Consider the following 20,662-nt stretch of genomic DNA (forward strand, 5'->3'; position numbering starts at 1 on the left):
TCTGAGCACCTCCACCAGTGACTGTGCCATGGCCACTTTTCGCAAGGGGATTCTACAACCTGCCCAGATGGCTAATTGTTCTGCTGCCCCCTAAAACACACATTAATTTGCAATCTGCGTCTGAGGGGTGAAAAGTTCTGGATCGTTTGTGGCACATTCATACTTTTGTATTGCTTGAGTGGGCAGAAAAGCTTCAGAGGCCCGACTCCAAGCATGTCAATGGAGCTGCTGCTGAATGGTCTCAGCTGCAGAGGAATGCTTAATTTTGAGAAGCTTTTCCAAGTGCGTGGCCGCTTCCCTCAGCTCCCCTCCCCTCAGCCCAGCATGTGCTAGTGTGCTTCCCTCAGTTTGTGATGCCTCTCCCCACACCGCCAGTCCCCCGCCTGACCCACACTTGCCCGGCACTGCACTGAAAGCCAGCCAGGAAAAAGTGACTTGCCTGTGCACCCCCTCCCACCGAATGCCCGGCGCCTCTTCCTTGATATCCTATGGGCCAACGTTCGCGAATGCTGTGGACTCACCTCTCAATTCTCCTCAAGTTCAGTTCCCCAGGAGCACACCTTCTCAAGGCCATTGTGAAGCACGCCCTTCTGAAGTCATGCTGTGTGGGCAGTAAATTTGATGTGGGGGGATGATTCCGGCATGAGGGCACAATAATGAGAAAATTAAGTTACCGATGTTGGACGGTGGGAAACGTGGCCTGCCATTGATGGTGTGAAACCGATTTTTGGCCTTCTCACCATATTGCCCACTCATGCCCGCCATGATGCCCACTGCCAATGGATCGGATGATTCCGCACTAAGCCATTAAGTTAGATTGTAAATAGCTGAGGCACCAGAAATGATCCTTGTGATACTCCATTAGTTACAGCCTTCCAACTTGAAAACACCCCCTCTACCCCGTCTATCTATACTCTTCCCAACTCTTACGTATTAACCTTTTTGTGGCACCTTCTCAAATGCCATTTGGAAATCAATGTATATTACATCCGTTGATTCCCCTTTATGTCCCCTGAAAGTTACATCCTCAGAAAACTCTAATAAATTTGTCAAAAATGATTTCCCTATTGTAAAACCATGTTAATTTTTTCAGATCAAACTATAATTTTCTAAGTGCACATTCTCCCTGAGTAATCAATTCCAGCACTTTCTCCACTGCTTCAAAGATGTCAGGCTGATGGGCCAATAGTTCTGTTTTCTCTCTCCCTCCTTTCTTGAACAATAATGTTATATTTGCTAACTTCATACCCGCTGGGACCATTTTAGAATCTAGGGAATTTTGTAAAATTGTAACCAGTACATCCAATATCTCTGCAGTTATCTCTTTTCGGACCCTAGAATGTTGGCCATCAGGTCCTGGGGATTTGTTGGATTTTAGTCCCTTAGTTTCTGAAGTACTTTTTCTCTGCTGATAGTAATTACCTTACCTTCTTCACTCTTATTTACCCCTTGGTTACCCTCTATTTCTCGTATGTAACTTGTGTGAAGACAGGCGTAAAATACTTGTTCTCTGCCATTTCCTCCTTTTATACAAACATATGAATTAGGAGCAGGAGTAGTCCATTTGGCCTGTTCCGCCACTCAATAAGATCATGGCTGACCTGAATGTAACCTCAATCCCACATTCCTGCTGACCCCTGATAACCTTTCACCCCCTTGTTAATCAAGGATCTATCTGGCTCTGCCTTAAAAATATTCAAAGACTTTGCTTCCAATGCCTTTTGAGGAAAAGAGTTCCAAAGACACACGGCCCTCAGAGAAAAATATTCCACTCATCTCTGTCGTAAATGAGCGACTCCTTTTTAAACTGTGATCTCTAGTTCTAGATTCTCCCACAAGAGGAAACATCGTTTCCACATCCACCCTGTCAAGACCCCTTAGGATCTTATATGTTTCAATCAAGTCACCTCTTACTCTTCTAAACTCCAGCAGGTACAAGCCTAGCCTGTCCAACCTTTCCTCAAAAGACAACCTGCCCATTCCTGGCATTAGTCTAGTAAATCTCCTCCGAACTGCTTCTAACACATTTACTTCTTCCTGTAAATAAGGAAACCATTAATGCACACAATACTCCAGATTTGGTCTCACCAATGCCCCAACTGAAGCATAACCTCCCAACTCTTGTAATCAATTCCCCTCACAATAAACGATAACATTCTCTTCGCTTTCCTAATTACCTGCTGTACCTGTAGATGGAACTTTTGTGATTCATGGATGAGGACCCAGATCCCTCTGAATCTCAGAGCTCTGCAGCCTCTCACCATTTAGGTAATAAGCTTATTTTTTATTCTTCCTGCCAAAATGAATGATTTCACATTTTCCCACATTTTGCTCTATTTTCCAGATCTTTGCCCACTCATTTAACCTATCTATGTCACTTTGCAGCCTTCTTACGACCTGTCCACAATTTACTTTCCTACCTATCTTTGCGCCATCAGCAAACTTAGCAACCATTCCTTCGGTTCCTTCATTCAAGTCATTTATATAAATTGTAAAAAGTTGAGGCCCCAGCGCTGATCCCTGTGGCACACAACTCATCACATCTTGCCAACCAGAAAAAGACACATTTTTGACAACTCTCTACATCCTGTTAGCTAACCAATCTTCCATCCATGCCAATGTGTTACGCCCTACACCATAAACTTTTATTTTATGCAATAACCTTTGATGTGGCACTATATCAAATGTCTTCTGGAAATCTAAGTACAGTACATCCATCAGTTCTCCTTTAGCCAAGGCATATGTGACTCCTTCAAAGAACTCAGATAAATTGGTTAAACATGATTTTCCTTTTACAAAACCATGATGACTCTGCCTGATTGCCTTGAATTTTTCTAAGTGCCCTGTTTTAACATCTTTAATAATAGCTTCTAACATTTTCCCTATGACAGATGTTAGGCGAACTGACCGATAGTTTCCTGCTTTCTGGCTCCCTCCCTTTTTGAACAAATGAGTTATATTTGCTATTTTCCAATTTGGAGGCCTATATACCACTCCCACAAGTGACTTCATGCCTTTATCATTCCTCATCTCAACCCAAACTGCTTCTACATCCTGGTTTTCTGAACTTAGGTCATCCCTTTCTAATGTGCTAATACCATCGTTAATTAACAGGGCCACTCTTCCCCCTTTTCCTAACTTCTTGTCCTTCCTAAATATCATGTACCTTTCAATATTGAGGTCCCTATCAACGTCATCCTGTCGCTATATCCCTGTAATGGCTATCAGATTGTACTATGAGTTCATCTGTTTTGTTTTGAATACCACATGCATTTAGATACAGAGCCCTTAGTTTTGTCCTTTTATTATTTCTGTAGCGACTAGTCTTATCTGTTAATTTACTCTTAGAATTGTACTCTCTGATTCTTCCTGTCACAGTCTGTTTTTCATTTCCCATATTAAAACTATCTCTCTCGCCTTGTCTCTACTCTTTGGTTTACCACATCTTCTCAAGTTTGATCCTTTGCCCCTACCATACAGATTGAAACCCTCTCCATTTCCATAGTTAGGCAGCTCATGAGAACACCAGCCCCAGCATGGCTCAGGTGTAATTTCCTCTGTCTTTGCCCTAGGACACGTTTGGTAAATATTACATCATTCAGTTAGTGAAGAAATAAATCGAGGCATTGTGTAATTAATACTAGTGTGCTTTCTGTGACTAATGTTAGCCTCAGTTCTAGATTCATAGGTGGGGCATCCAGAATCTGATCCATTGTACCATGCAGGCTGACACAGACAAAACAATGGGAATTTTCCTCTCCCCAGACTGCAGCTTCAGCCTTCATACATCATTACTTCATAGGTTGAGGAAGTAAAAAGGGTCCACTTAATGAAATAAACAATATAATTGGCAAAATGGTGTTGTCAATAGATTTTCCTGAGAGTGGGAGATGCTGGTCAGAGGTCCGTCTGTTCAGAAGCCTTTCATGATATGGCTGAGGGAGCAAATTTCCCAGTTGTCTTTGCCTATTCTTTTGCAGGAACTAATAGGCTAATTAGTGACTATCTAATAGACTGTCTAAGATGTCTAAGTGGCTTTTCAAGTGCCAGAAAGCATATAATCACTCGCTGAAAGCATCTTTATCTTAACTTCAACTGGGCTTGGAGACAATAGTGCCACTGGAGACTTTGTTTCACGCAGCTAAATGCTGCCCCAGTTGTTTCTTACTAAGCCCTTAATTAGCAGTGGGTGAAGGACGAACTCCTGAGAATTAGTCAGAGTAAAATCAGCTTTCAAAGGAGGGATATGCAAGGCGCTCAAGGGGCAACTGCAACAGTAAAGCCTGTGGAGCTTCCAGGTAGGGAGCTGTGATCTATGGAAGTGACGACTGAAGAATATTGCTGTAGCTGTCTTCTGCCTAGACTTCCTTCAAGCATGAATCCCTGCTAGGGGAATGGTACCAATGATTGTTTTACCCACGTATTTTTCAGCCTGCTGTTCCTTTCACTGTGGCCAAAGGGCAAACAAACTGTATGCAGCAAAAGCCAAACAGAAATTAAGAGAGCAATTCAATAATTGAAAGCATGTGCAAAAGAAAATAATGGTGTCCAACTGCACAGTTCAGTGGAAAGCCTTAACAAGTTCAATTGGCCCATTCGCATTTTTGCAAACATTTCTAACACCATTGAAGGTCATGAATGCTCAGAACATAAATAAAAACGGAAAATGCTGGAGTTACTAAGCAGATCTGGTGGCATTTATGGAGAGGGAGACAGAGTTAACTATTAGTTAATGACCTTTTATCAGAACACAGATGACTGGCGAACAATGGCTTTATTCCACTTCTTTAAAAATGTCAATACTGGCAGCATGAGAAAAGCCCAGTGTGCCATCACAAAATGTGTAATGCTACTGTCACTTCACACACTTTTTCACCACTTTTAAGGTCGATTTTGACTTTGTGTGAATGTGTAAAATGTGTGATAGTAAATTGGAAGCCCATTTACATCTCTCTTGATTTTTATTTCTATTGACAGGTCAAGGTCTACCCATTTATTTATGCTTCCTGTTTCCTAAAGTTTCACGGACAGGCAAATGCAACAGTCCTCTGCTGCTTAGTGAATGCATACATATGATTGGTAGGTTCAGCTGTTTGCTTCTGATACCTGGGCAATATTTAACACCCCTAAATTTAGGCTACCTTTGCATGATCCTTTCCCAGGTAAATGCTTGGTAGAATGGATGTAGTAGCTCCAGCTTGTCCATCTTAGATTATGTTTCAGACGGGTTGGGATATTTTAAACTAACTTGACAGATGGAAACCCTTGGGCTCAGGTGAAAATCAGTTTTATACTCAATATTTTACCATCCATTGACTTCAGTATTAAACTAGTATTGCACACGATCACATCAGTTTCCCCGATGATTGGGTCAGTTTAAAATTGGCCTCTTTCCTACTCACCCTGTCTACGTAATGATTTTCCAACTAAACCTTTTCCCCAAAACCAGGCTGCATGAAGAGAAATAATGCATTACAAATCACATCATGCAAATGCCCCAGCTTTCTCCTCTTTAAATATTTAACATGCAAATTTATGCAGCTAAGCTTCAAAGTTCAAAACTTGGCTTAATTGCTTTAATACCAACAATAATAGCAGTCTTGATACAACTACAGAACACTCCTGCATCTGTGTCTGCAAATCGTGCCATTGATGTTCTCAGCTATTCTGAGTGGGAACAAGTTCAATATTTGGAATTGTGATATGTACTGTATAGCTTATCAGGATAACAATTCTATTTTGGGTGACTTAGTGGAGAGAACCTTATGCTGTCCTGGATCTACCAGGCATGTACACAAGGTTTCTCTACGATTAAGTATTTTTGGCGAGTTCCCATCTACCTAGCCTGCTGAGTAGGAGCCTGGAGACTGGAATTCTAAAGCATGCTTGGTGCTGTATGGTATGACAGATAGGAATGTGAGAAAAAACAACACCTTAGTGGTAATGATGTCAGCATTGAAAGAAACAGAATGCTTCTTTTTCACAAACTTAGCATCAGCTATCATTTTAGATTTCTTTTATCTTGTAGTGATTGGGCGTGCTCTTTATTAACAGAGAGTATCTTCAGTTTAGGCTGTTAGTGTTGTTTGCTACTGATGGAAAATGCTTGAATTTTTCCATTCAAATTGTATTTTTTTGGTCTGGGCTCCTAAAGGGCTATAACCAACTTGCGCGACTAGCACAAGTGGTGAATTAAGACATAAGAACATAAGAAATAGAGCCAGGGATAGGCCAGACAGCTCCTTGAGGCTGCACCTCAGTAAGATCATGGCTGATCCTCTACACCAACGCCACTTTCCCACTGGATCCACATATCCCTTGATTTTCTTAGGGTTAAAAAATCTCAAGGTCTCAGCCTTGAACATATTCCATGATTGAGTATCCACAACCCTCTTGGGTAGAGAATTCCAAAGTTTTACAACCCACCAAGTGAAGAAATTTCTCCTCATGTGTCCATTATATCCCCCAGTCCTAGTCTCTCGAAGCAGGTGAAAAGCCTCTAGGCATCTTCCCTGTAACGCCAGAGTTTCATGTTTCAATGAGATCGCTTCTCATTCGTCTAAATTTAAGAGAATATAGACCCGTTCTACTCAATCTTTCCTCATATGACGATAAATAAAGTGTGAAAATAATTCTTTCTTGACCAACTAATTGTAGGATAGCCAGCAGAGAAGCTCTGTGTTTGGCATAAACTAACATTGCCATGAGAAGGTTTTGACTTCAAACAGGCTCCAGAGGAACACACAGATTCAAACCATTCAGGTATCAGCTATATACAGGGATGATGAAACTAATGAGCTTGAAGAAGTAGGATTGAATGAGTCAAAGTGTCACCAGGTTAGCTGCAAATCTCCTAGCAGATAGCACAGCTCAACTGGTATCTGCAGTCATTGCCAGGTAACTGTGCCTGATCCTGCAGATATGGTTGTTGATATAATGTAGTTTTGGGACTGTCCACCTCCGTGCTTTCTTTGACCTTCTTTGCCCATTCCATGAAATCCCTGGATGGGATGCTTTGAAAGTGATCATTCCCCTCCAGTGGAATAGCAGGCTAAATAACAATATACTGCGTAACTTTAAGAGCTCCCTTTCAGAGAGGTGGTACTTTTGTTGGATCTAAAATGGGCAAAGTTAGTAAAGTATGGGAAAACTGGGAATCTGAGGAAGGAATTTTAATCTCCTCACTTGAATGAATTTTCAGTATCTAAAGAAGCCTTCATACGTTAAATATGAGAACGAGCACTGGTGGGAAACCATGAATGGAAGATTCATAGTCCACAAATCAAGCACAAAGTTGGTGAATTTCAGAGCGTGCTATTATGTGGCTGCCCATTGCACTGGAAAATTAATATCACTGGCAGCAATTTTACTCAATCAAGTTTTTAAGCATGGCAAGTATTTTGACACAGTTCCATTTTTGTAAAGGCAATAAAGCAAGCTTAATGTAATGAACTGTTGAGACCGAACGGGATTAGTAAGTATTCATTTTGATTTTGTAATGTCGACATGATATGACCAGAGTTGTTGATAAGAAGTTGATCAGGCTCCAATGTAGCAATTTTAGAGCAGAACCATGCCTTCAAAACACTCTAGACATCACAATGAAGGCTGTTTCATGAGCGGTTAATTACCAGTCATTCATGTCAGAGAGAGATGAATTTGAGACGCAGCAGGAAGATGTTTGCTCATTAGCCTTTATATCTTTATGGCTCGAAGTTGATAAGACAATGTAATTCGCGGCAGTGGAGTTAATACAATATAAACATGCAGGAAATACATTTTTTGGAATTGAAGGCACCTGGCACCTTTCATATTAAAACAAAATTATCCAGTAGCCCATTTCATTTTAACTCACCTATATTAAATCAGATAGCCAAATTCAATGATAGAATCAAGTTTTCGCACAGTCAAAGCACTCAAAGTGGAAATAGCACTCTGGCAATTGCAATGTGTGATTTGGGGGATTAACAATGCTTAACCAAAATTTTCTCTTTGGATGGATTGTCTCCACTGCCTGTTAACTAAGATTATTGCTTTTAGCAGTACATACAAAGTTCTGATCTCCCACTTACACGGCAGGTCAGTCAGTTGGGTGTTGACAATGGTTATCAAGCACAGCTGCAATTAGATAGCACATGCAAGTGCTGTAAGGCATTTAAGCCGCTGCATTTGCACAAGGCAAAGCAGGACAGGGGTCTTCTCAACAAAAACAGAATTACCTGGAAAAACTCAGCAGGTCTGGCAGCATCGGTGGAGAAGAAAAGAGTCGACCTTTCGAGTCCTCACGACCCTTCAACAGAACTGTTGAAGGGTCGTGAGGACTCGAAACGTCGACTCTTTTCTTCTCCACCGATGCTGCCAGACGTGCTGAGTTTTTCCAGGTAATTCTGTTTTTGTTTTGGATTTCCAGCATCCGCAGTAGTTTTTTGTTTTTATCTCAGGGGTCTTCTCTATGACTTTGACACTAGGAGAAAAAGAACAACTTATTACATGGGACAGAGAGCATTTTCCCCATAAATGATCAACCTAGTCAGCTTGGTGACAGATGTTTGATAAAATAAGTGTGTGCAGCACCCAAAGGAAATGAATACAGGTCAGGAAGAAGACCAGCTGACCTGAAGATAATTGCTGAGATAAAGTCAGCTTGCAGTGACAAGTATGGATAACCCGACAATAAAATTCTGCTGAATCATTCAAAGCACTTGTAAAAACATACCCTGTGGAGTCTTATATTAGCGAAATAAACCATCGGCCGGAACTTTCTGCTCATGTGGCGGCAGGCGTGTTTGGTGGCGTAACTGGGCAATATGGTGAGAAGGCCAAAAATCGGTTTTACACCATTGTGAAACCAATTAATGATCGTCTGCTCTGCCCGTCAATAGCGGGCCACGTATCCTGCCATCCAAAGTCGGGAATTTAATTTTAATGTATTTGCATCTCAATATTGTGGCTGCATGATGGAATCATCCCCCCATGTCAAGTTTACTGGCCACGTCTGTGTGACTTCAGAAAGGCGTGATTTATGACTGCCTTTAAAAGGCGTGCACCTGGTGAGCTGAACTTTGAGAGGAGCTTGGAGGTGAGTGCACACAACCTTGCGCAGCACCCACGAGAATCGCCCGTAGGACATAAAGGAAGAGGCACCGCGCATTCATGGGGGTCACAGGCAAGTCATATTTCCTGGCTGGCTTTCAGTGCGGTGCCAAGACAAGGGCTCCAGTGGGGGTGGGGAGGACAAGGCAGCACAGACTGATGGAAGTACATAAACACATGCTGGGGCGGGACTGAGGGGGTGATAGGGGGATGGTGGGAGGGTGAAGGAAGCGGCTACTCACTTGGAAAAGCTTGTCATAGGTGAGCTTTCTTCCGCAGCTGAGACTGTTCAGCAGCAGCTCCATTGACTTGCTTGGAGTCGGGCCTCTGAAGCATTTCTGCCCACTCAAGCAAGGCAAAAGCATGAATGTGTCACCAAATGCTCCAGAGCTTTGCCCCCCCCTTGAGTGCAGACTGCAGAACTAATGTTTAAGGGGGCTGCAGAACAATTGGCCAACTGGGCAAGTTGTACAATTCCCTAGTGAAAGGTGGTCATGGTACAGCCACTGGTGGAGGAGCTCACAGCCCCTTGCAATGTCTTTATTCAGGTTTGGACCAGTATCCTTCATGGTTCAAGCTAACAGCGCAGCCTTGCAGTGCAAGTTAGGAGAATGCCTGCATTCTCTGAGCTTAGAGCACAGCATGCAGTCCAATGGCCGAAGCAGCCACCAATCGGTCAAGTGGAGTGGGGCAGAGGTGAGTGGGGTTTCGGACAGCTATGAAGTGCAATAAACACTGGCCATCCAAGTGGTGGCCGGCAGTCTCCGGCATGCATGAAGTGGCCTTGAGATGCAGTCAGAGCCGGAGATTTAAACAAGGGAGGTCCTTAGAAGACTTATGCCAACCCATCCATCTCTCTGTTTGATCCTACAGGAAAACATCAGGATCATGGAGCCTGGTGATCTAACGGTATGCCTCAAGGCTCACCGGGAGCAGAGAAGAAGGAGCAGAGTGTGACGGAGGCACCTGGCTTGCCAATGGGAGGAGCACCACCCTCAAGATAAAAGTGCAGCAAAGCATCCTGTGCATGCAGCTGGAGATCTACAGTGAGCCATCTCTTATAGGCATCTCACTAGACCCAGGATCTATAGACAGCGTCTGTCATTCCTGCAGATGACTGAGAACCAACGTCACCGACAACTGTGCATGTCTAGGGAACTGGTTGGTGACATGTGCCATCTGCTACAGGATTTGGCACCACGGGGACATGGCGGGCATCCACTACCAGCGGCTATGAAAGTGACCGCAGCGCTCAATTTTTACACCAGTGGCTTATTCCAGGGCTCCATTGGTGATATATGTGGGATTTTGCAAGGCTCCAGCCACAAGTGTATCCAAGAGGTCACAGATGCCACCTTCACAAAGGCACAGAACTTTGTGCATTTAGACCAGGATTAGGCAAGTCAGGAAGCAAGAGTGCTTGGATTTGCAGTGATCTCTGGTTTTCCACAGGTGCAGGCTGCACTCACGTGACACTCAGATCTCTGTGACAACAATAAGTCAACTACATCAACCGTAAGGGCTTACACTTACTGAATATTCAGCTGGGGTGCAACCACCACAAAGCATCCTACGGGTATGAGCATGATTCCCGGGCAGTGTCCACGGCACATACATCCTTAGCAGGTCTCAGATCCCTGATGTCTTCCAGGTTCCACAGAGGCTGCAGGGTTGGTTCCTTGGGGACAAGGGCTACCTGCAGAGGATGTGGCTGATGACACGCATGCAGCAGCCCCAGGCTGCAGCCGAGAGATGCTATATTGAGGCTCATGCCGCAACCCAGACTTCGGTGGAGCAAATGATTGGCATATTGAAAACAAGGTTCCAGTGCCTCAACATGTCTGGTTGCAATGCATTGACCAGAGGGTGTCGTGCATCATCGTTGCTTGCTGCACACTACACAACCTGGCGCTGCAACTGGTAGAGGGGAGATGGAAGAGCTGCAACTCTCCTCCATTGAAGGGGATGAGGTCCTCGAAAGTGAGGATGCCAGCGATGAGGCTATTGCACAGGCCAGATGAGGCAGGTGCGCTCGGGAGGCCCTCATAGCTGCAGGATTCATGGAGGATGATAACAAGATGCAGTGAGGACAGTCCTGACATCATCACCTTAAATCTATGAAATCTGTATGGCTGCTGGCAGTGCACATACTCTAAGTGCTCAGGCTCATGTCATGGTGATGCAGTGGAGGCCCCAGTAGTTGCAAGATTCCAGGAGGATGCTGATGACATGCAGTGAGGACACTCCATAGATCTTCACATAGCCTCTGCAAACACCTGACTCCCATCTGGCTGATGGCAGCTCGCTTGCAGTCTGTGATCAAGGTCATATCATGGAGATGCAGCTTGAAACTTTAAATACACCTGATCCTTTGGCAACCTTTATCGCCTGTACTCTTCAGGACCACACCGTCACCTGACACAGACGCTGAAGAGATGGGGAGCCAGCCCCACCTCAAAAGTGCTGAGAGCACACAAAGAGAGTGACAGAACTCTGTGACGCCTGCCCATGGTATTGTGGCAGCAATGACAAGCAGCAACAAGATGAGGGCATCAATGATGTGTCCAGTGAGTGTAAAGCCGGACCATCACTTTGCTCTGAAGGTTACACACTGAACAGGGAAGAGGCCCTGGACTGAAACACCTGCCTTTATCTTGTACAGGAACCAAGTTTTCACATCTGAGTGACATGAACACTGCTCAGCAGAACAAGGAGCCATAGACAAGGAAACATTCTTGGGAGTTTATTTACAATAGTGAATATTATGTACAAGTGATTAACATCTGTACCCAGGCTGTGCAGCTGCATCTTCTTCACCTTCTTACCTCTGCTGCTATGCCTTGGTGCTCCCCTACATCCACAGTGGAGGTGGAGACAGCCTGCTGACTGCTACACCCTGTCTGTGGTGATCTTGGCAGGCACCCTCTGGAGGGCCAAGACCTGGCCTGTTTTTGGGGTCCTGCTGTGTGACAGTAACACTCCTCAGCCTGTGGAGCTGGAGCTGCTGAGGTCACAGGGAGAGGGGATTTGGATCAGCTGGACATTCTGGGAGTCACCTGGATGGATGGCCCCGGGGTGTACACCTGCTGATCCTTCTCCCTATGGGTGCCCAATGGCCCCTGGCTGACTCCTTGAGGAGAATGGGGAGCTGGAGTGAGACAGAGCTGCCCCGTAGCCCTCTTGCATTGACACTGTTGGAGGCCAAATATGGCGTTAGCAATGGAGTTCAGCCCGTGTGACAGTGCAGGACCGATGTCCTGGACCAAGATCTCCATGGTGGCTGCCACCATACCAGTGTTGACCTCGGTGCATCGACATGCTGTTGCTATGACCTCAGACTAAAGGCGGACAGACTCCTCCATCGTCCCTTGCAATCTGAGGAGTGCACCAGACATACCTTCCTGATGTCTTTGCAGCTCCAACAACTGATTGTGGACTGAGATCAGAGATTCGTCACCTGACTCGGGCTCAGCAGATTCCATGGGCAGAATTTTGCCCTTGGTGGACGAGCGGGCCCCACCGGCTCGGCGGCGGGCAGACAGCCAACCCCCGCCGCCGAAACTGGGCCCGCCGCCATTTTGAGTGGGCAGGCCAATTAAGGTCCGCCTAGCGGCCTGCCCGACAGGAGGCGCTATGCGTGTCCTGTGCGGGGGGGGGGGAAGGGAATCCCCAATTGTCAAAGTACGCTTTTTCGCGCATGCACGTGAAAGAGCGCACTGCTCCCTGAGGCAAAGTGCTGTCTCAGGGAGTTTACTGACAGGTAAGAAAAGTCAAAAAATAGAGACATTTTAAAATTATTAACATGTCCCCCTCATGTGACAATGTCACACGAGATGGGACATGTTAATAACACATAACGTTTATTAAATTTTTACAAAACGGACATTGAAACCTCATCCCGCCTGTGGATGAAGTTTCATGAATAATCTGCAGCCCGCTGGGGCTCCTGGCCTGCCCGCCAGCCTTAAGCTTGGACGGGCAGGGTCTTTAACAAGGTTAATTAGCCTATCAATGCCCTTAATTGGCCATTGACAGTTCAGCGGGCGGACAGCTGATTTCGCTGTCCGCCCGCCTTCCTGAAGATTTAAATGGACCGGGATAATGTTGGGGGTTCCTCCCAACATCATCCCGCATCATTTTCCCCTCGGCGAGCGGGTCCCGCCCCCAAATCGCCGAGGGGAAAATCTTTCTGCATGCCTCCAGCAGTCCTCCAATTGCTGGCAACCTCGGATGTCGCTGTCTCCATTTGCTGCGGGGCAGATTGTGTGCTGTGTTCACCAGATTGTGGTCCCCAAGGCTGCTCTCCATCTAGGTCCCACTGATGTGAGTGTCACTGCGCTGGTGAGGGTGTGGTTGAGTGCTGTGACAGGTCTTCAACAGTGCTGCCCTCAGGGCCCTCATCTGAGGTGCTCTCGACACCGGAATCGGGGTCAAGGTTGCCTGAGGGCAATATGGCAGATGTGCCATGGCGAGAAAGTGGAGATTATTAGTGCTTGGCAGAACTGTGGACTCGGAGTAACGTGGAGAGAGGGATGATGTGGTGCAGGATCCTCACATGGAGGTTTGCCGCTGACCTCACCATCACTGTTGGAACGGTCGACGTCCTCTCCAGCCAGCCCCGATGTGTGACTCTTGAATGGAGTGAGGACCTTGATGTCCGGCACTCCACCCCCCCAGTCTTGGACCTCTCACGTTGATTGGGTGTGACCTTGTGCTGATAAAGACAAAGATGGATGGAGTGTGAGAAAGTCACATGCCTGGCCAAATGAGAAGGATGCCAGGTGTGCGTGTGTGCAGAGTGGAGTCATGGAAGGGATGAGGAGGTGATCTCCAGAGGAGATGAGGCCAGATGGAGATGTGAGGGTGTGTGTGAGAGAGTGACTTGTCGATGTCCCTTGAGCTGGCAGTGAGTGAGATGCCAGTGAATGTGTGATGGGCTTTTGAGTGGGTGAGTTGAGAGTGATAAGACGGTTGACTTACCCTCGCGGCACGGATGAGATAATTCATCCTTTTTCTGCACTGGATGGCCGACATTTTGTGTGCAACGTTGGCACTGACCACCTCTGCCATCGCCTTCCAAGCCAGGTTAATGAAACTGATGGGCCTCCTAGAGCCAGAGCAGGGGTAGAGGACATCTTGGTGGGCTTCCATTGTTTCAAAAAGGCATTCCTGGGATCACAGAATCAAAAATGTTCGGCGCAAAGGAGGCCATTCAGCCCATCGTGTCTGCATTGGCTCGCCAAATGAGCTATATGACTTAGTGCCATTCTCTTGCCTTTTCCCCATACCCTTGGGATGTATCACTGATTGGGCGCTGCCCTCTTGTTGGCTTTTGGGGCCATGTCTTCAGTGGAGCAGTCCTGGGTTGCAAGCATTGAGCATAGAGTGCACGGCAGCAGTTTAAATATAGCTTTGGCGTGAGGAAGCGGCGAAGTAATGGCATGGCGGAAAAACCAGAGGCCGCCCGCCAGCGAGACGGCGTGTTTCCCATGACTGCATAATATATGAGGCGGGGGGCAGGACAATATTGTGCTGAAACAGGGTAAAAGTAACCTGCAGTTCAAACTGCAATCACAAATACATTTTATACCAAAAATCTTTTGAGGGAGTCCAACCTGCTATTCAGGTGTAGACTAGAGGATGGACAACTGTATCTATCCAAATAGCAAACATCTCAAGGATATTTATCTGTTGCAACAGAATGTAGCACAGAATGAAAAAAGGAGAAAAATCAGAACGGCACTCATGTATTATAGCCTGCATATAGATTCAGGAGCCCATCCTGTTCAGAAATGGTCATGATGCCATCAGGAAATTGGGGAATGGCAAGGGGACAGATCTCTTAATGCGAGCTGTTTCTTTGGGGTAAATTTTCTTTTCAGATTCCTCCTGTTCTGAGATGGTCCTTCGCTGCATAATAGAGGAACAAAGGGCAAACTCAATGACTGCTGAATCCACACTGAAAAAATTGCAATCAAGATTTTCTCCACCCCTTCTGAAGACTTACTTTAGTGTCCACTGCCTGCCCATTCTACCGCACAAGAAAGTGATACAATATCCCACAGATATATCCCACTGTTTCTACGTTTGCTGAATATAACTTGGGTTAATAACTATGGAGTTTAATTCTGCACAGCGTGGGAGGCAGTGAGACTTCCTGAACAGGACCTGAATGATAATAAATCACGAGCTGCACACCAAAGTCACGTGCCTTGTTTATGGGACATACAGAAGAAAACAATTGTGGCAAAATTCTACAAAACAAACAGGTCACAAGAAATGGTCACAATTTACTGGTGGCGACTGGCACATTGAGTTATGTAACAAAGCAGGGATTTAATGGTGCCGGCAAGAGTGGGAAACGTGACATGCGAGGGGACTGAATTAGGCGGGATGCGAAAATTTGATTTCCTGATGGCGGGTTGAGATGCGGAGATTAAGTCAGTGGTGTGTTTGCGGTATATGGGGCCTCATGCAGGCCTGTGGCAGGCTTGTACTTGTAATACATTTGTATGCCATGAATAATCATTAGCATAAAACTTTTTTTTTTACCTGTGTCCTATCTTCAGGATAAAGCCAGCTGAGTATGAGAACCTCGTGGCATCGGTTCACTTTCGTTTAAAGGTAATGTGCACCAGTGGGCGTTGTGCAGTTGTGTCTGAGGTCACTGGTTTCCCTTGTTGAACTCTTTGACACAAAGGAGGGGAGCAGGACAATGGCAGCTTGGATGGCAGCTCAGGATGGGAAAGGGTGAGTCAAATGAGGGAGGGTGGGTGTGGTGGTTTAAACATTGGGGTTCGGGTGCATGGAGGAGGGGTGAAAGGACCCGGGGAGGACAGTGGTTGTGGTCGGGGGCATGGAGGAGTGAGGTGGGAAGGGCCTAGTTTCCTGGGTGTGATTGAGGGGTGGCGGGGGCAGTCAGTCATGGTAGGAAATTGAGGGGCTTAAAGGGTGAGGTCAGTACTGTCCAAATCTGAGTCCATTTCAGGGTGTTGGCTGGCAGAGTCCTTCCAGGGCTTTGAGTTCACCTACAAGATTTCAAATATCCCTTCTGAGAGTAATCTCGGACAATGTCCTTTAAAATGCATAGAAGGGAGGACCAGCTGAGCCTGCAAACTCAGCCAAATCCCACAGAGTGATGAGAACTAGACTAAACACTAAAATGAACATCCAATAAGAGTGAACAAAAGAGCAGAACATTGTTTCTTTCACAATAAAGAAAGTGTCCCTAACTCGCATCAATGTGCGCCAACCATGAGGCGTGCCAATACATTTTGATCTCTGATTAAGCTAGCCTTAACAAATAGTGATGATGCATAATCAATAAAGTTAAATCAATGTAATGTGAAATATTTACAAGTGAAATTTAAAATTGAAAAAAAAACACCCGCTCTGTGCTCTCAATAAGTCTTCTGTCAATGAAAATGGAGTTGGGCAGCAAAGTTTTGGCCGTGATTCACAGCCTTCCTGTTTGACCAGAAGGCTGCTTTATAACCCACCTGTAGCTGCTGCTTTGTCAGCTAATAGCAGGTTTTACCACTGGAAATCTTCCCCACTATGCAATCGCACACGTCTCCCATGCACGCAACCAACACTTTAATTTTTCATTGCAATTGCGTGCGAAGCAGGATAAAGCAAGAGAACAGAAGTGGTGTACACTTCTGGTTCCGCCATTGGCAACGGCATGGCAATGATAAAATCCCACCCAAACTTCCTGTTGTGTTTGTGCAAGAACAGAATCAGTGCCAACCACATGGAAAAAATACAAAGGAAATTGCCTACAGATGACACAAACATATTTATGTTTTAAAACTTGCTCTGTGCTATGACTGCATAGCTATAATCCTCAAAAAATGTGTTGGGCATTACTGTTCCTGAATTCTGAAATGTAACTTTTGTGCAAACCCATAATTTTAAAGTACTAGCCATAGGAGAAAACAGTGCAAATTGAAAATAAAACAACTTTATTTGCCACTTAACATAATTTTGGTCAATGCAATATTTTTATTTTTAGCTGCAGCCCATCCAAGCTTTGTTCACGTGTGGTTCATTTCCTCTCCCTATTTGTGACATGTGACCCAAGGAAAATGTTTTGGCAATAATAAGTGCAAGGACCTGGGTAAACCAGCATACTGCTACTTAATTAATCTGACACAGTAGCCTCTTTTGTATTTGTTCTGTCTATTTGAAGTAACATACCTTTCTGATGGTTTAGTTGTCATTGTGTAAAGGTACAGCTTCATTGAGTCAAGAACAACATCCTGTACTTGCAACATAACACCCTACTTGGAAAAAAATAAATATGCAATTTTAAAGACAACAAAGGCAAAAATAACGCAAGCACTGAATGCCAACATGAAATGCTTGCCAGTACAGGAGATTAAGATTGCATATTTGGGACTCACAACAGTGAGATGTTGAACAAAGTTTTTGCTCTGTTGACAATCCACACTGTTTTGGAACCAGCATTCTGACTTACAAATATAGATTCATTGCACCTTTGGTTTGGTTTGCTAGTGCAATGACTTGAAGTGGACCCCTGGGGGTTACAGGGGGTTGATCTGCATTCCAATCCAACCTACAAACATGCAATAAAATCTTTCTCTCATAACAACAATAAAATGATATCCTGTACTCATCGAGTTTCTAATGGACAAGAGTCCACGGGATATACCTTTCTGTCTCACACCCTGTTCAAATTGCATTATGATGTCATATGGCCCCAATCTACATATTTAAAGCAGGGGCCTGCCAGTTTATCCCCCTATTAAAAGAAGAGCAGGTAAAATCAAAAACAGCAGGATCCGAGTGGAACATTGATGGGCAAGTGACCCAATGAATTTTAACTTTTTACGCAACATCTTTCCAGTGAGTGAGTAGGGTTAAAATCCGCCTCTCTAGCACAAAATCGAACCCTTTTTCCCGCCTGTAATTTCAAGATTAGTGTTAATACTGCAGCATTTTTTGGCTTTCTCATGCAAGGAAACACAGATAGTGGATTTGCTCAAGTGCAGTTCTCAGTCAGATGCTTGTGAGACCACAACTTCATCAGCTAAATTCTTCCCAAATGCTTACCAGCTCTTCTGCATTTGGCTGGAGCCCCATTCGAGGCAGCAAACTGATCAACTGGGAGAGGAGGCATCACAACCAGGTTCTATCTGGTCTTCTACTGATAGGTACTTGCATCATCATCATCACACACATTGCCTAGCAGAAAGTCCCAGATCACAGTGAGAAGCTGAGTTGATTTTTATTTTCCCTTTCATATCGAGCACATACAGTGCCCCTACCACTAACCTGGGCGATACTAATTAATTCACCACCAACCAGAAATCCAGCCTGATATCTTCCTGAAACAAAAGCCCAATGAGATATCAGAACACTCAAAAACCAACTTTTCCTTGAAGGCTTTCTTTGCTATTCCTCATTGCAAATGTTATAACACTCAAACCATTTAACTTACTCTCAGAATACAAGTGAATTTTATATATAATTGATATACTTGAAGTTAGCAGGATGTTTCAAATACATAAGCAAATCTACTAGCAAGTTTTATTATTCTCCCAAATATTTTCAATAAAACTAAAGTGAAAATTAGATATAAGGGAAAATTTCAACCTCAAAAATTTCTATTTCATTTTACAATGCAATGTGTTAGTGTGCAAATCTGAACATTCAGCACCAAGCTTCCTAATTTAAAGATAATTTCAATCCCAGTTCATCAGATGTGCTGTAGGTCACCCACAAGTGTTTGCTTCACATACAGCCTCCTAACAAATTGGTTAGTGTCTCAATTTACATATACAATGGCTTTCCTGACTACCTCAGTCCTCCTCCCCTTGTTTTAATTTGTGTAAAATCATCTTATATTTCTTCTTCAAAGTGAATGCTTCAACCTTATGGTTGAGTTCCTGTTGCAAAATCTGGCATGGTGCTATTTTCCAGTAACAAAATGACTTCTTGCTGCTTAGTAATCTATTTATAAAGAGTTGCCTCGACTAACAGGATAATCCAAATCTTCAATGCTTCATAAAATCTATTTTAATATTTGCCTTCACTACCTCATATCCGTGTCAGTTACACTGAAGCATCTAATATATATTGGATGAAGTATTCATTGAGACTGGAAATATTTTAATCTTTTTGCGATTAAGCTACTATTTTTTGCTCGAAAAATTCAACTCAGGAGTGAATGGAGTCTATTAATGACAGGAATTATTCTACCAGTCAGGTTATGCAAGCTGACTGAATTTGTTTTTCAGAAATAAGATAATCTGCTGACCAAAACCTATGCATCAGAGGTTAGAAATGTAATGCAGCAAAATAGAATGTTGACTAAAACATTGACCCAAATCTTCCTGTCTCTGGATAGTCGGAGACCAGATGTAACCCTCAAGATACGCTACTAGATCCCTTGGGAGTCCCAAAGCAATAACTCAATGGGAATTGTCCGGGAAGTTTGAACGTCCAATGGGCAATTCCCTGCTCCCTGGTACCCCCTGAAAAAGTCTCCAACTTTGAGCTTGAGTTAGAGACTTTGACAGTTCTGACTTACGCACTTGGGTAGCTACCCAGGAATTGCCAGAGAGATTAAAACCTAATCTAACACCTGAGTAACAATAGAACTGACTCTCCAATCACTCACACTGACCCTTTCCGACTCCCCCCTCAACCCCCATGACACCCCCAACCCTCTGACTCCCCAAGCCCTCTGACTACCCCTCCTGACCCCCGACTCCCCCGAACCCCCAACTCCCCCAACCCAACCTGTCTAGCCCTCACTGCCAAACTGCCATCCCCACTCATAAGAGCATAAGACAATAAGACGAAGGAGCAGAAATAGGCCATTTGGCCCATCGAGTCTGCTCCTCCATTCAATGAGATAATGGCTGAACTGATAATCCTCAACTCTACTTTCCTGCCTTTCCGCCATTGATTCCCTTACTGATTAAAAATCTGCCTATCTCTGCCTCGAATATACTTAACGACTCAGCCTCTACAGCTCTCTGCGGTAAAGAATTCCACAGATTAACTCATCTCTGTTTTAAATGGGTGACCCTTTACTCTGAGATGATGCCCTCTGGTCCTAGGCTCTCCCACAAGGAGAAACAACCTCTCAGCATCTACCCTTTCAAGCCCCCTAAGAATCTTTTATGTTTCAATAAGTTCACCTCTCATTCTTCTAAACTTCAGTGAGTACAGACGCGATCTATCCAACCTCTCCTCATAAGAAAATCCCTCCATACACAGAATCAACCTAGTGAACCTTCACTGGACTGCCTCCAATGCCAGTATATCTTCTCTTAGATGAGGAGACCAAATCTCAGTATTCTTGGTGTGGCCTAACTAATGCCTTGTATAATTTTAGCAAGACTTCCCTATTTTTATACTCCATTCCTTTTGAAATAAAGGCCAACATTCCATTTGCCTTCCCTGTTGAACTTGGAAATTAGCTTTTTGGGATTCATGCACAAGGACTCCAAAATCCCTCTGTGCGGCAGCCTTCTGCAGTCTTTCTCCATTTAAATAATAGTATTTAAACAATAATAAGAATAGCTCCTCTATTCAT

This window comes from Cetorhinus maximus, chromosome 7, assembly GCF_964194155.1.
Source record: "Cetorhinus maximus chromosome 7, sCetMax3.hap1.1, whole genome shotgun sequence".
Classification (NCBI taxonomy): Eukaryota; Metazoa; Chordata; class Chondrichthyes; order Lamniformes; family Cetorhinidae; genus Cetorhinus; species Cetorhinus maximus.